The following is a 13,230-nucleotide window of genomic DNA, read 5'->3' on the forward strand; positions in this document are numbered from 1 at the left end:
TAAAATTCAGTCTTTGCACCTAGGTTTTCAAAAAGATGGGCATGTAGTTTTCCACATATGATTTTATGGCCTTTACTACTTCTGTGTCAGCAATGTATCCCCATTTTCCCTGTAATTTGTTCATTTTTATCTTTTATTAGTCCTCCCAGAAAATTATCTCTGTTATTGGACTTTCACAGGAAAATTTTTTTAAAATCAGTATTATTATTTTTTGCTCTCCTTTCAATTTTTCCCCCTGTTTTTCTTCTCTTAGATTGATTTCATTACTCTTTATCAAATATTGCCTTCATTGTTATTCATTTATAGTATTTCACAATTCCTTTACAATGTCTATTTTATCTAATGGCTGATCTAAAAATAATTATTTTAATTTTCATACAAATGAGTAATACAACAATGTTTTTATTAGTTGTCCGTAATTTTTTCATCATTTTATTGTGACTATAATTTTTAAGACTCTGAGACAGAGTCTGTCTTATAATGATCATTTGGAATTAATTTATATTTCTTCCATCACTTAATACATACTTAAAAATATATTTCATAGCTACTCTAGAAGGATCATAAGCTGTATTTTTGTGAGGTGACTGTTCAAATATCTATTCATGTTTGATTTTTGTCTGCCTGATCTATAATTTTTGGACATAAATGTGTTAAAATCTTCAACTATAATGTACTATAGACTTGACTACTTTCTTCTTTCTATCCATTGTTGCATTGATGTGTTATATAATTATAATAGAAAAAGAAGAAAAATATATTATTGATACATATCCATTTATGATTGCATACCTTCTTATAATATTTTTCTTTTTACCATTTGAAAACTTTGAGTTATTTTAGAATTTTTACTTCAATATTGTCACTCACGTGTTTTGGGTTTTTGCTTGTTTCATATTTGTCTTGTGTATCTTTTAAAAAATCTTTTCATTTTCAACTTCTCTGCTGTCTCTCCCTTCACCTTCTATAGTCAACAATGATGTATCTTTTTGAAAGGTAAAAATAATCTGATAATCTCCTTATTTTAGTCATTGAGTTTAATTATTCTGCTTATTATAGTTACTTAATACTTATTACTGAATTAAGACTTATTTATGATGTTTATGAGCATGAGAGTGCATTTTTTATTTTCTATGCTTATTATTTTTCTTTTCCCATGCTGACCTTTCTATTTTGTTATCAATGATTTGAAAGGACAAGAATTTTTGTTTGTTTTCTTTTCGTTTTTCTACTGGTGAGAAGCATACATTCTATTTTTATATTTTCTGCTAGTTTTTCATACTCACTAAGAGCCATTCTGATACTCATATTTCCCCTATCAATGTCTTAGGCTTATCACTTATAATGTCTTCACCTCAGACAGAATAAGAACTTTACCATACTTTCAGCTTTTTTGGTACCTTCTCTTGCTCCAGATCTCTTGTAGGATTATTTAAGATTTTATTTCTAGGTAATTAGTCAGTATATACTTTTGTAGTTATTTATTTAGAGATTTTTAAAAATATATTTATTTATACATCCCATTGTTTCCCTTTGGGTTAATTTTTATTTTTACTAGAATGCTTTTAAGTCCTGTATTGACTACAAATATCTTTATTTTATCCCATGAAAATAAAAGTTATTCTTTATTTTCTACTAAGAGTAATCTGTTGAGAAGATAGATGTTTATTTGATTCCTATTTTGCTTTTTCCTCTTCTGTAAACTTTTCAACTATTGATGCCAAATCTGAGGTACCTGGGTATGGTTTTTAAATTTATATTTATTAAAATATTAAATATTATTATACATGTTTGCTAGGCATTCTATGATCTCTTTCAATCTATGATTACTTTTAATTACTAGGGACTCTCTCAGTTATTATTAATAGGTCTTCACTTATTGCCTCTCCTTCTTCTTGTCCTTTTGAGATTTTTATTGAGTTGCTATTGGCATTTCTTTTTCTGACCTTGTATCTCTTACCATTATTAGTATACCTTTCACCTCTTTATTTGTTCCAAATTGTTTGTTCGACTCTTGGCTTATAAATTTACTCTTTGGCTTTTCTAAGTCTGTCTTTCATTATGCACATCAAGTTGTTTACTTTGACAAATACATTTCATGGACACTGTATTAGTTTTCTATCGTTGCTATTGCAATTTAGCACAATCTTAATGACAGAAGTTTGCTATCTTGCAATTCTGTAGGTCAGAAGTCTGACTCAGGTCTCACCGGGTTAGAACCAAGGTGTGGCAGAGCTGTGTGGAAACCCTTGGGGGAGAATTGTCCCCAAGTTCAATTAAGTTTTTGGCAGAATTCAGGCTCGTGTGGTTGCTGGACTGAGGTTCCTGTTTCCTTGCTAGCTGTCCCCTCTCCGGTTCTGGCAGCTGCTCACACGCCTTGGCTCAGGAGTTCCTTTGTCTATAAAGCTAGCACTGCTGAGTCCTTGTCATGCCTCATCTTTCTCTCTCACAGATATTTAAAGGCTGAATTTTAAGGGGTCTTATGATTAAATTGGACCCACTTATATAACCCAGAATAACCTTCCAATCATAAAATCTGTAATCTTAATTATATCTACAATATCCCTTTTGCCAGGCTACATAGAATAGTCAGGGACCACATCTGACAGAAACCAGACAGAAAAGCAGTTGATTCTCGACTTGAGAACCCAGAGCTGAGGGTGCTGCTGAGGTTCTAGGGAGTTCTTCACCTTACTTGATACTTGGGCCTTTCACAAGGCCCTATTTCCTCTAATAACTTTTGAAGGCTGGTTGGCTGATGGAAAGTGCTCTGGGGTCTGTGCCCAGACCCAGTTCCTCTGGTATTACTGCTCTTTCATTCAGGATGTAGTAAATCACTAGTATCAGTACCTTGCCTTTACATTCAGAGCTCTTACATAAGGAGTACGTGTGCTTAGTCTCTCAGTTGTGTCTGACTCTTTTCGACCCCATGGACTGTAGCCCACCGGGCTTCTCTGTCCATGGGGATTCTCCAGGCAAGAATACTGGAGTGGGTTGCCATGCCCCCCTCCAGAGGATCTTCCTTACCCAGGGATCGAACCCAGGTCTCTCGCATTGCATGTGGATTCTTTATTGTCTGAGCCACCAGCGAAGTGTGCCTAGTTTGCAGAATACTGAATCTTTGTTGTAATAATAGTGCACATATTTCATTGCATTTCAAATTAAGTTACATGTTGTTCTTTATAAGGCAGGCAAACAGTTTTCTCTAGATTTCCTTTCTCACGTAATTATTTATTCAGTCAGTGAATCTTGTCTCTTCCATCCCACCATTCCATCTTATCCCATCATCCCATCCCATTCCATCCCACACCATATTACAAACATGTATTGCTAAGTGGATTCAGTCGTGTCCGACTCTGTGTGACCCGACCCCAGAGACAGCAGCCCACCAGGCTCCCCCGTCCCTGGGATTCTCCAGGCAAAAACACTGGAGTGGGTTGCCATTGCCTTCTCCAATGCATGAAAGTGAAAAGTGAAAGTGAAGTCGCTCAGTCGTGTCCAACTCCTAGCGACCCCATGGACTGCAGCCCACCAGGCTCCTCCGTCCATGGGATTTGCCAGGCAAGAGTACTGGAGTGGGTTGCCATTGCCTTCTCCAATTGGGTACCTCCTAAATGCCAGGCCCTATATGGGCTATAAAGGCTACAGGGGAAAGCCTATGTCTGGTGCTTTTTGGAATCTTTGTACTGAGACATAAAGTTGCTGAGAGCAGAGACAGGACTGAGGGATCCTGGGCCATTCGCCCATTCTCAGCCTGAGCTAAGCGCATCACCCAGGCCCAGACATTCCTTGCTTGGTCTTTGGTATGCCTGGCTGTCCACTCTTTTCTACTCCCTCTGAGCTGTACTCCGTTTACCCCGCAGGTGCTAGGGAAACCTTCCCAAGACAGCATTAATGTCACAGCTCCCTGCTGTCTTCTTTCTTTGCTGATGTCCTGCTGCATACAAAAGGCCATTTCAAGTCTTTCTGCCCAAGTCCTTGTCTCCAAGAAGGGAATAAATGCAAAATTCCATGGCCTGAGGATAGAGCTCAATAGATGAATTTTTGCAAAATTGCAAAACCGGTATTTAAACAATAAGTCCTTGTATTTTGTCTTTAAAAGACACAGGGCTTTGGCATTTCGTATGTACTTCTGAATGCTTTAATGTAAGTCATCTTAAAATAATTTTTGATGAAAATTTTCAATTTCTGTACACATCCCACCACGACTCTAAAAACTTTGACCAATTAGAAATATGCATCTACTTTGTTTGTGGCTTCTCATATTCTCTGCTCCCCTCTCCCCGCTGCCCTCTGCTGTGTGGACCTGGGAACTCTGAGATCTGGACTTAATGAATGAAAACCAAAATTCTTAGCTCAGCTGTTTAGGGCCTCCAGAAATCTGCCGTCCAGACTGTTCAGTTGTCTTCTCCAGATCCACCTTCTTCTTAGAGGAGCATATTCACGGGGGTCAGGTCACGGTTTCTTGACCTTGGAGAGTGTGGTTTGCTACGCCCAAAGGCTCATCAGTTTGGGAAAATAAAGCTGTTTGCCACAGTTTAATCCCATTAGAGATGTAGCTTCGAGTACCAGTGCTTTTTATTCCTTCCTTTCCCAGCGTCCTCTTTTCTGCTCTGTCTTTTCTTCCTTCCTCCTTCCCCTCCTCCTCTTTACCAAAAAATCAGGTATAAATATTTATTTCTTGATCGATCATGAAACTTTTCCTACCACTGTTTCTTCCCAGGCTCTATTTGTATTCAAGAGTAGGGTGACCGGCTTCCCGGGTTCCTAGGCACACCTATTGTCCTTGCAAGGTTATGACTCCTACTCCTTTCACTCTCAAAAATGTCAGGGTTTGGGAGATGAGTTAAATCACAACTCTACTGTCATATGAACCTGTTATTGCTACTAAATATGTTGCTGGAGTTGGGAACATGGATGAATTCAGTTGGATGTGCAGGACACTTTGTGGGTAGTGACCCCTCACTCTCTCCATGCATCAGCACTACATTCCATAGTTACAGGGAATGGCTGAATTAGTTCAACATGATCCTTTCTCCACATGCTGTACTGCTGAGGTTTTAAAATTGTGAATATAGATACAAGTGATTCCAATTTTAATAATTTAAAATACAGTAACACTGTGGTTAATATTATGGATGGGTTAATAAAACCTTTCCTGTGTGACAACTGTGCATGGTCCTTATATGTTTTCATTTCTTGATGGTGGAGGTGGGGGTTTGCTAACATGAACAATAATCTAACAAGTGACCACCATTTAAAACAATTTGTAACTTTTAAAATAGTTTTCCTCCCATTGTCTCCCTCTCATGATAACTTTGAGGTAGAAACCACAGGTGTTATTGTTACCTATTCTGTGGATGAAGAAACTGAGGCTTGAAGAGTTTTGTTGAGTTGCTTCTGGTCAAATGGTAAGTTGGAAGTAACTAGGGCTTCTAACACTGCATTTCTTTTTAACAAGCCTAGGCTAAGCTGAGATAAAAGGTAGACTCCTTGATTTTAGTAGCTGGAAAAAACAAAGACTTCTCACATAAAATCTGCTGTGAAGTAGCAGCTTCCTTCTATCTCGTATCTATGTCACTTGGAACATTAGAATTCCAAGGTCACTGAAGCAGGAAGATAGAACCATGGAAGAGGTCCCTGGCTCTTAATGCCTTAACATGGCAGGATGCCAGTTATCGCTGCCCTTGGCTTTAGCTAGGAAAAGTCACATGACCCTGACCTAGGTATAAAGACTGGAGGATATGGTAACCCCCAACTGTTTCTGGCACAGCCACATACATATTGATCTTCTGGAAAATCTTTAATAAGTACACATATCAAGCAAAACACTATATTTTCTTAAACATGCTTTAACATTCTATAAAGAAAAAGTGGGGAGGACTGAAGGATGAAAGAATATTGGCAAAGTGTTGTTAACTGTTGAAGATGAGGGGTGAATACATGAATACATGAGAAATTATGATATTATTGTACTTTTGGGTATCTCTGAAAATTTTCATTATATATATATATTTAAATAAAAGAATAAACATTGATCTAGGGGGCCCTTAATCTGTATATCTGAGGTGAGCATTTAGCAAAATTTTTCCAGATAACCTAGGTTCAATCCCTGAGGGGAGAAGATCCACTGGAGAAAGGAATGGCTACTCACTCCAGTATTCTTGCCCGGAGAATACCATGAACAGAGGAGCCTGGAGGGCTACAGTCTATAGGGTTGCAAAGAGTCGACCACAACTGAGTGACTAACACTTTCGTTTTCATATGGGCTTTCCTGATGTCTTAGCAATAAAGAATCTGCCTGCAAAGCAGGAGACCCTGGTTGGATCCCTGGGTCGGGAAGATTCTCTGGAGAAGGAAATGGCAACCCTCTCCAGTGTTCTTGCATGGGAAATCCCATGGACAGAGAAGCCTGGCAGGTTAACAGCCCATGGGTGGCAAAGAGTCAGAAATGACTTAGCCACTAAACCACCACTACATATATACATATATATATGTATACATATGTATACATATGGGATTTATAATTTATGGGATTCCCTGGTGGCTCAGATGGTAAAGAGTCTGCCTGTAATGCAGGAAACCCGGGTTCGGTCTCTGGGTTGGGAATATCCCCTAGAGAAACAAAAGGCAACCCACTCTAATATTCTTGCCTGGAAAATCCCATGGATGGAGGAGACTGGCAGGCTACAGTCCACGGGGTTGCAAAAAGTCAGACATGACTGAGAGACTTCACTTTCTTTCACTTTCATACTTATTTCTAGCTATTGGAAGTTTAGTTCATGAAAATGATTGAGTTTCATTATTTGCTTTCTGATTACATGTTGAATTTTCCTTAACTTTGAGTCGTTTTGAATCTGGTAATTCTTAATGTTACGAACTAAATGTTCCTTTCCTATGAAGAAATGAAAAAATTAAATAAAACTCTGCTGGGGCCAGAATGTTAAGTCCTCTCCACTTCTGCATTTTGGAAATCTGATGGTGTGCTTGATTTAAAAGGGCCACTGTTCCTGCAGTTTCTGCCATAGAGAATGGGCTCTATTTTCCTACTCTTGGATTTGGATGGTCCTTGTGGCTACTTTGACCAATAGAATGTAGCAGGAAGGATTTGTAGGAGGTGTCAGCCTAGGCACAGGCTTCTGTTCTCACCGTCCAGTGATCAGCTGCCCTGTGAGGAAGCCCATGCTCGCTTGCTGGAGCTGTGTGACCCAGTCCACCATCACACCAACCACAGGACATATGAGTGACAGCTACAGTTAAGCCTCCAGACACCTACAGGTATGTGGGAGACCCTAAGTGAGATCAACGCAAGAACCACTCCTCTGAGTCCAGCTCAAATTGTTGACCCTCAGATTCATAAGCAAATCAAATAGCTGTTATTTTAAGCCACTGAGTTTTGGAATAGTTTGTTATGCAGCAGAAGACGAGCGATCAGAAAAAATAGTGTTCCACCCACAGGCCCCCAAGGCAACGGTTAAAATTTCAAAATGCGTTTTCTATTTTGGGGAAGCTTTTTTTCTTTTTTCCCATTTCTTGAAAATCTCTAGGCAGCACAACTTAGAGATGATAAGAACTGCGTCTCAGAAGTCTCTGAGCTAAAAAAAAAAAAAAAAATATCAAACTGTATTTCTCTTGGAGGGAATTGGTGTCCTTTATTCACTCAGCTTTAGTTTTATCTACTTTTCTGACATCTGAATTGCACAAGGATGTGATTTAATTCTGGGCTTCGAACAGAATTTACATTGGCACTGGGGGACTTTTCCTGAGAGATAAATTTCAAGGAAACACATATTGTAATTCAAGGGAAAGTGTGAGTTTCAAACCAATATGATTTTGAGAGCAACAGAGTTGAGGGGCTGAAGACTAACTTCGTCCCCAGTGGAGTGGATACTTACCTCTTCTGGGATTAACCCGAGAGCTGCATGAGGCAGGAGACGTTCGCTACGGAGGTGATGAAAGTAAGACTGAAAAAAAACAAAAACAAAAACCTCTTTCACGTGTCCTAGTTTCTATCACAGTTCGGAGAGGTATAATGTTCTTCACAATTACACCAAGGCCCTAGATTTTAATGAAGCAAACCCTCCCTTTCCTATCAATCTTCAGTGGATCAGACAGAGAGGACCATTGTTTCCCAACCACTCTGTTCTGAGTCTCTTTGCATTTAGAGAAGTTTGAGAAAGAAACTTGCATTCCAGATACAGCTCCATATATGTCCTGAAGCAGAATAAAGCTGAATTTATGAATTCCTGAACTCCACCAGTGAGTCTGAACTACATGAATTCCTGAACTACACCAGTGAGTCTGAGCATCTTTGGGAATGATTTGCTAAACTGCTGTTTTTCAGGTTAAGGTACCTTTGCTACAGATTGAATCTTGCCTATGAGAGCCAGTCTAAAAGAGAATCATGAATTGAAATGTATCACTTTGGAGAGTGCCTTTCATCTTCAGAATACTCACTGTATATATTAGAGTTTACAATCTGGAATCTTTGACCCTTGGTAATCATTTTCAAAATATATTGTAGCCAAGAATAACTGTTTTTTCCTGTCCCTAAGAGGCTATATTAGATTTATTTTTCAAGGATGTGAATAGTTCACATCTTTTCTACTAAAAAAAAGTCATGAATGGGAACAAAGATATTTACCAGGAGAGAAGGCTGAACACTGTATGAGGGGTTGAATGGATAAAACAGGCGATTTATTCAAGCCTGGAAGCCTACTGACAAAGAAAGTGCTTGAAAGAGCGGAGAAATTCAACAAGAGGAGTTTGATGGGTTGCTTCTCTGTGCAAGGCCTTGAACCTGGGGCTGTTATGACTCCAAAAATAATGAGACACAGCTTGTCTATCCTCAGGAACTTACAGCCTATGAAGGCATGAAAGACATAATGTATCTGAAAAGTTAAGGGCAATGTAACAGGGAAACACCAACAGAGCAGACTGACACATCACAGAAGTGCCAGGTAAACATGAAATGACTATATAGTGTGTGCTATAAGAACTCAGGTGCAGCAGAGATTGTTGAAGCCTGGGCCTGGGAGAAGGTCATGCATTTTATGCTGCTGGAGTGAATGAGGATCCTGAAGAATGGACAGGATTTGGAAAAGCTGAAAGGGATGGGGAGGTAATTCAGTCTGCAGAAGAATAGAGAAATTGGTACATGGGATGACAAAGGAAAGAGGCAAGACAATATACGACATGAAACATATTTGGTAGACAGTGAGTAGAAGAGTTTAACTAGAACAGACTGAAGGTGTATGTTGATGGATTTTGGGGTGATGAACTGTATTTGAGCCTGATTGTGGCTCACCTCTTTAGTGGTTAAGGAGTTTGATCTATATTTTCTTGGTAATTGTGATCTTATACAAATCTTTTGATCGTTTCAAACATTTGTTAAGGGACACAAAAGACTAAAGATTTTGTGGGGCCTTGATGAATGAACAGGTACTTTCTGAAGGGTTATAAGCTGAAATAAGATACATTACTCTTTCCATCTTTGGATTAAAAAAGTGATCAGAAACCCAGCCAATCTATTAATTAAGATCAGGTTGAGAACCTCTCTACACCAAAATATGAACTTGGTTCTATCATCTAAATTAGGTTTCTCACATGAAACTGGACAAAAAGAAATTGAACAGTAAGCTTCACCATTCTCCTCTACCCAAAAACACACATGTGCACTCATAAATGATATTCAAAATATCCAACATTCAGAAAGTAATAGAAAACGTAGCTTACAAATGATACATGTGGGGATACATGTGTCATTGTACTGCTTATTGAGTGATTTAAAATGAGGTGCAAATTGCTCATAAAATCATTTTAATAATTTCCAAATAATTTGTTGATGAACAGAGATGGTGATTGCAATATTTGACATGACTGTCATCCAAAAAATAATGACCTGGTCTCAACTTTGGTTTGATGAAGGAAATTACATTGAATGGCACCAAACTGTTCCAAAGTGATTTCATCGAATTGTGAGCCTTTAGGTCCTTGGGGACCAGACACTTTGTAGCGGACAGAGGAGAGAGGATGCACAGTCTGCTTTGTGGCTTGGCATCCACTTGGGCACAAGGGCTTTTCATGAAGCTGGGGCTGGCCTGAAGATCTCTGTTGCCTTCCTCCTCCCCCACTGCACTCCAAAGGTGGCTCTCGGAGCTGGAAGCAGAGATGTGGACACCCCTTGCTCCCTCTTGTGTGCAGCATCAGCTTCATTACCACGAGGGCTGGGTTTAATGGCGTTATATAAGAAGTGACCGAAGCAGGACTTACATTTTCTGAGCAACGAAGGCTGCCACTTCTGCCTTGATTTCAATAGGATGGATCTGTGCCTGTAACAGTGAGTTTAAAACACAAACAAAAAACGACAGAAAAACTCCTCAAGTTGTAGTAAGAGAGAACTCGGGCAAGGGCAGACCTCTATGTTAAGTCAGATGCTGGCAAAACCATGCCCAAAGGTGAATGCAGATAATTCTAACAGCAGTATAGAGAGCACATGTGTGTGTGTGTGTGTGTGTGTGTGTGTGTGTGTGTGTGAGTGTTAATAGCTCAGTCATGTTTGTCTCTCTGAGACCTCATGGACTGTAGCCTACCAGGCTCTTCTGTCCATGGAATTCTCCAGACAAGAGTACTGGAGTGGGTTGCCATTCCCTTCTCCTGGCTCTCTTCCTGACCCAGGGATCAAACCTGGATCTCCCATATTGCAGGCAGATTCTTAACCCACCAAGCCACTAGGGAAGCCCCCTAGAGAGATCTGTGTCACAGCAGAGAATGCAGACTAGATGAGCTTTGGCCTCTTTCAGAGGCACTCATCATTTTTTCAGTTAGGAGACTATGTTCAAAACTCAGTTACCTATCAGTGTGTATAAGAAATGGAAATTGGTTTTCTGTATAGAATGGCCTGAACTGATCTGTCATCTTTATAAAATCTCAAGGAAAATAACTCTCTTTGGATATTGCTTAATATAAATACTTGGACTAGGTAGACCATTCTTGCTATAAATGTCAAGATCAAGTAATACAGTTAAGTAGCTCCCGTTTCAACATTCTATAACCATGAAGTCTACTACAGCCTGGACACACTAAATACGTTAGTGTCTGAATAGGATCACAAAGGATTATCTGGGTTCAAGGTTGAGAGGTTCAATCCTTAAAGTGCTTTGTGACGACCAAAGGAAGTTGTAGAAGAACAGATCTTGGGTTCCATTCCAGAGATGCTGATTCATCAGGGAAGGGCTCTGGAATCTCCTTTTTTTTGCAAATGCCTAAGGTACTTGGCTGTCCATATGGCCCTGTGTTACCGAACCTTAAGAAACACTGAACTAAAGCTTTTAGTTTCAGGAGACTGTAATTGCAGACTTTTTGAAGGAAGGAGAGAATGATTAAGGGTGTAGGATAGAGGGAAGATAATGATGGTATTCTTGTTATCTACATCAAGAAGTGAAACCATTGGTGAGCAGCTTCTATCTTCCCAAGAACTGCCCGAACAGCCACAGTTTTCTAGAAGCTGTACAAAACAGGAAGGTTCTGCTGTTAATTTCTCACAAAGTTATAATCAGATTATGACAGAGACAGAAGGCAGGGAGAAGGGGAGAGGCGGGTGTCATCCTGCTAGTTTCTTACTTCCAAACCTATTATCATCTCTGAATGAAATGAACACACTGCCAACTCTGATTCTAGATCGTTAACCAAGAATTTAAATTTAATAAAATCCCTGACTAATCCAGACAATTGGTGGCCAACTAGAAACTTTCCCATCAAATTCTTAAATAGTATTTACTTTTATAAGATGCTCATGGTTTCCAAGTCAATTATCATGCTAGAGAATACTACACATGAGTCAGAAGAAATGAGCTTGATTTACATGTAGCAACATGAGTGGATCTCAAAAACAAAAGACTGAATTGAAAAAGTAACACACAGAGGTTGATAGTAAAATACCACTTATGTGTATAATATGCACACACAAAAACAATGCTTTTTCCAGCCTGAGTACACATCTAAAAAAAAGTTGGAATGGGAATATATGTGTTAAATAGACTAAAATGAGGGCCTGTGTTGGGAAAATTAAAACTGGAGATAGACAATAAAAAGGAAAAATAATTCACACTATACCAAACCAAATAAAACCAGGACCTTGCCACAGATAAACAATAATTGGGGATCTTGAGTTGAACAGTATGATATGGACTCAATTTGGGACCTTGGGACCTCTGAGGGACAAAAGGAAAAATGTTCACGACTTGGTCTCTGTACTTATGGAATTGCACTATAGCTGGATTACATACATGGAATAAATATGATACTGTAATAGAACCACAGTGGCCAAGGGGTAAAGAATCTGCTTGCAATGCAAGAGACACAGGAGGCATGGGTTCGATTCCTGGGTCAGGAAGATCATCTGGAGAAGGAAATGGCCACCACTCCAGTATTCTTGCCTGGAGAATTCCACGGACAGAGGAGCCTGGTGGGCTGCTGTCCACTGGTGACAAAAGAGTCAGACACAACCTAATGTCTAAACAACAACAACTATAGAGCCTGTCCTGGCGCAGCCTTTAGCAGGCAGCCATTGCTTCTCAGTCAAGAAGCAACAGTTAGAACCAGACATGGAACAACAGACTGGTTCAAATTGGGAAAGGAGTGTGTCAAAGTTGTATATTGTCACCATGATTATTTAACTTATATGCAGAGTACATCATGTCAAATGCTGGGCTGGATGAAGCACAAGCTGGAATCAAGACTGTGGGGGGAAATAATCAATAACCTCAGATATGCAGATGACACCACCCTTATGGCGGAAAGTGAAGAAGAACTAAAGAGCCTCTTGAAAGTTAAAGAGGAAAGTGAAAAAATTGGCTTAAAACTCAACATTCAGAAAATGAAGATCATGGTATCCGGTCCCATCACTCCATGGCAAATAGATGGGGATACAATGGAAACAGAGACTTTATTTTGGGGGGCTCCAAAATCACTGCAGATGGTGACTGCAGCCATGAAATTAAAAGACGCTTGCTCCTTGGAAGAAAAGCTATGATCAGCCTAGCAGAGACATATTAAAAAGCAGAGACACTACTTTGCCAACAAAAGTCTGTTTAGTCAAAGCTATATTTCCGGTTGTCATGTATGGATGTGAGAGTAGGACTATAAAGAAAGCTGAGCGCCAGAGAATTGATGCTTTTGAACTGTGGTGTTGGAGAAGACTCTTGAGAGTCCCTTGGATTGCAAGGAGAT

This window comes from Bos indicus, chromosome 24 (genome assembly GCF_029378745.1).
Source record: "Bos indicus isolate NIAB-ARS_2022 breed Sahiwal x Tharparkar chromosome 24, NIAB-ARS_B.indTharparkar_mat_pri_1.0, whole genome shotgun sequence".
Lineage (NCBI taxonomy): Eukaryota > Metazoa > Chordata > Mammalia > Artiodactyla > Bovidae > Bos > Bos indicus.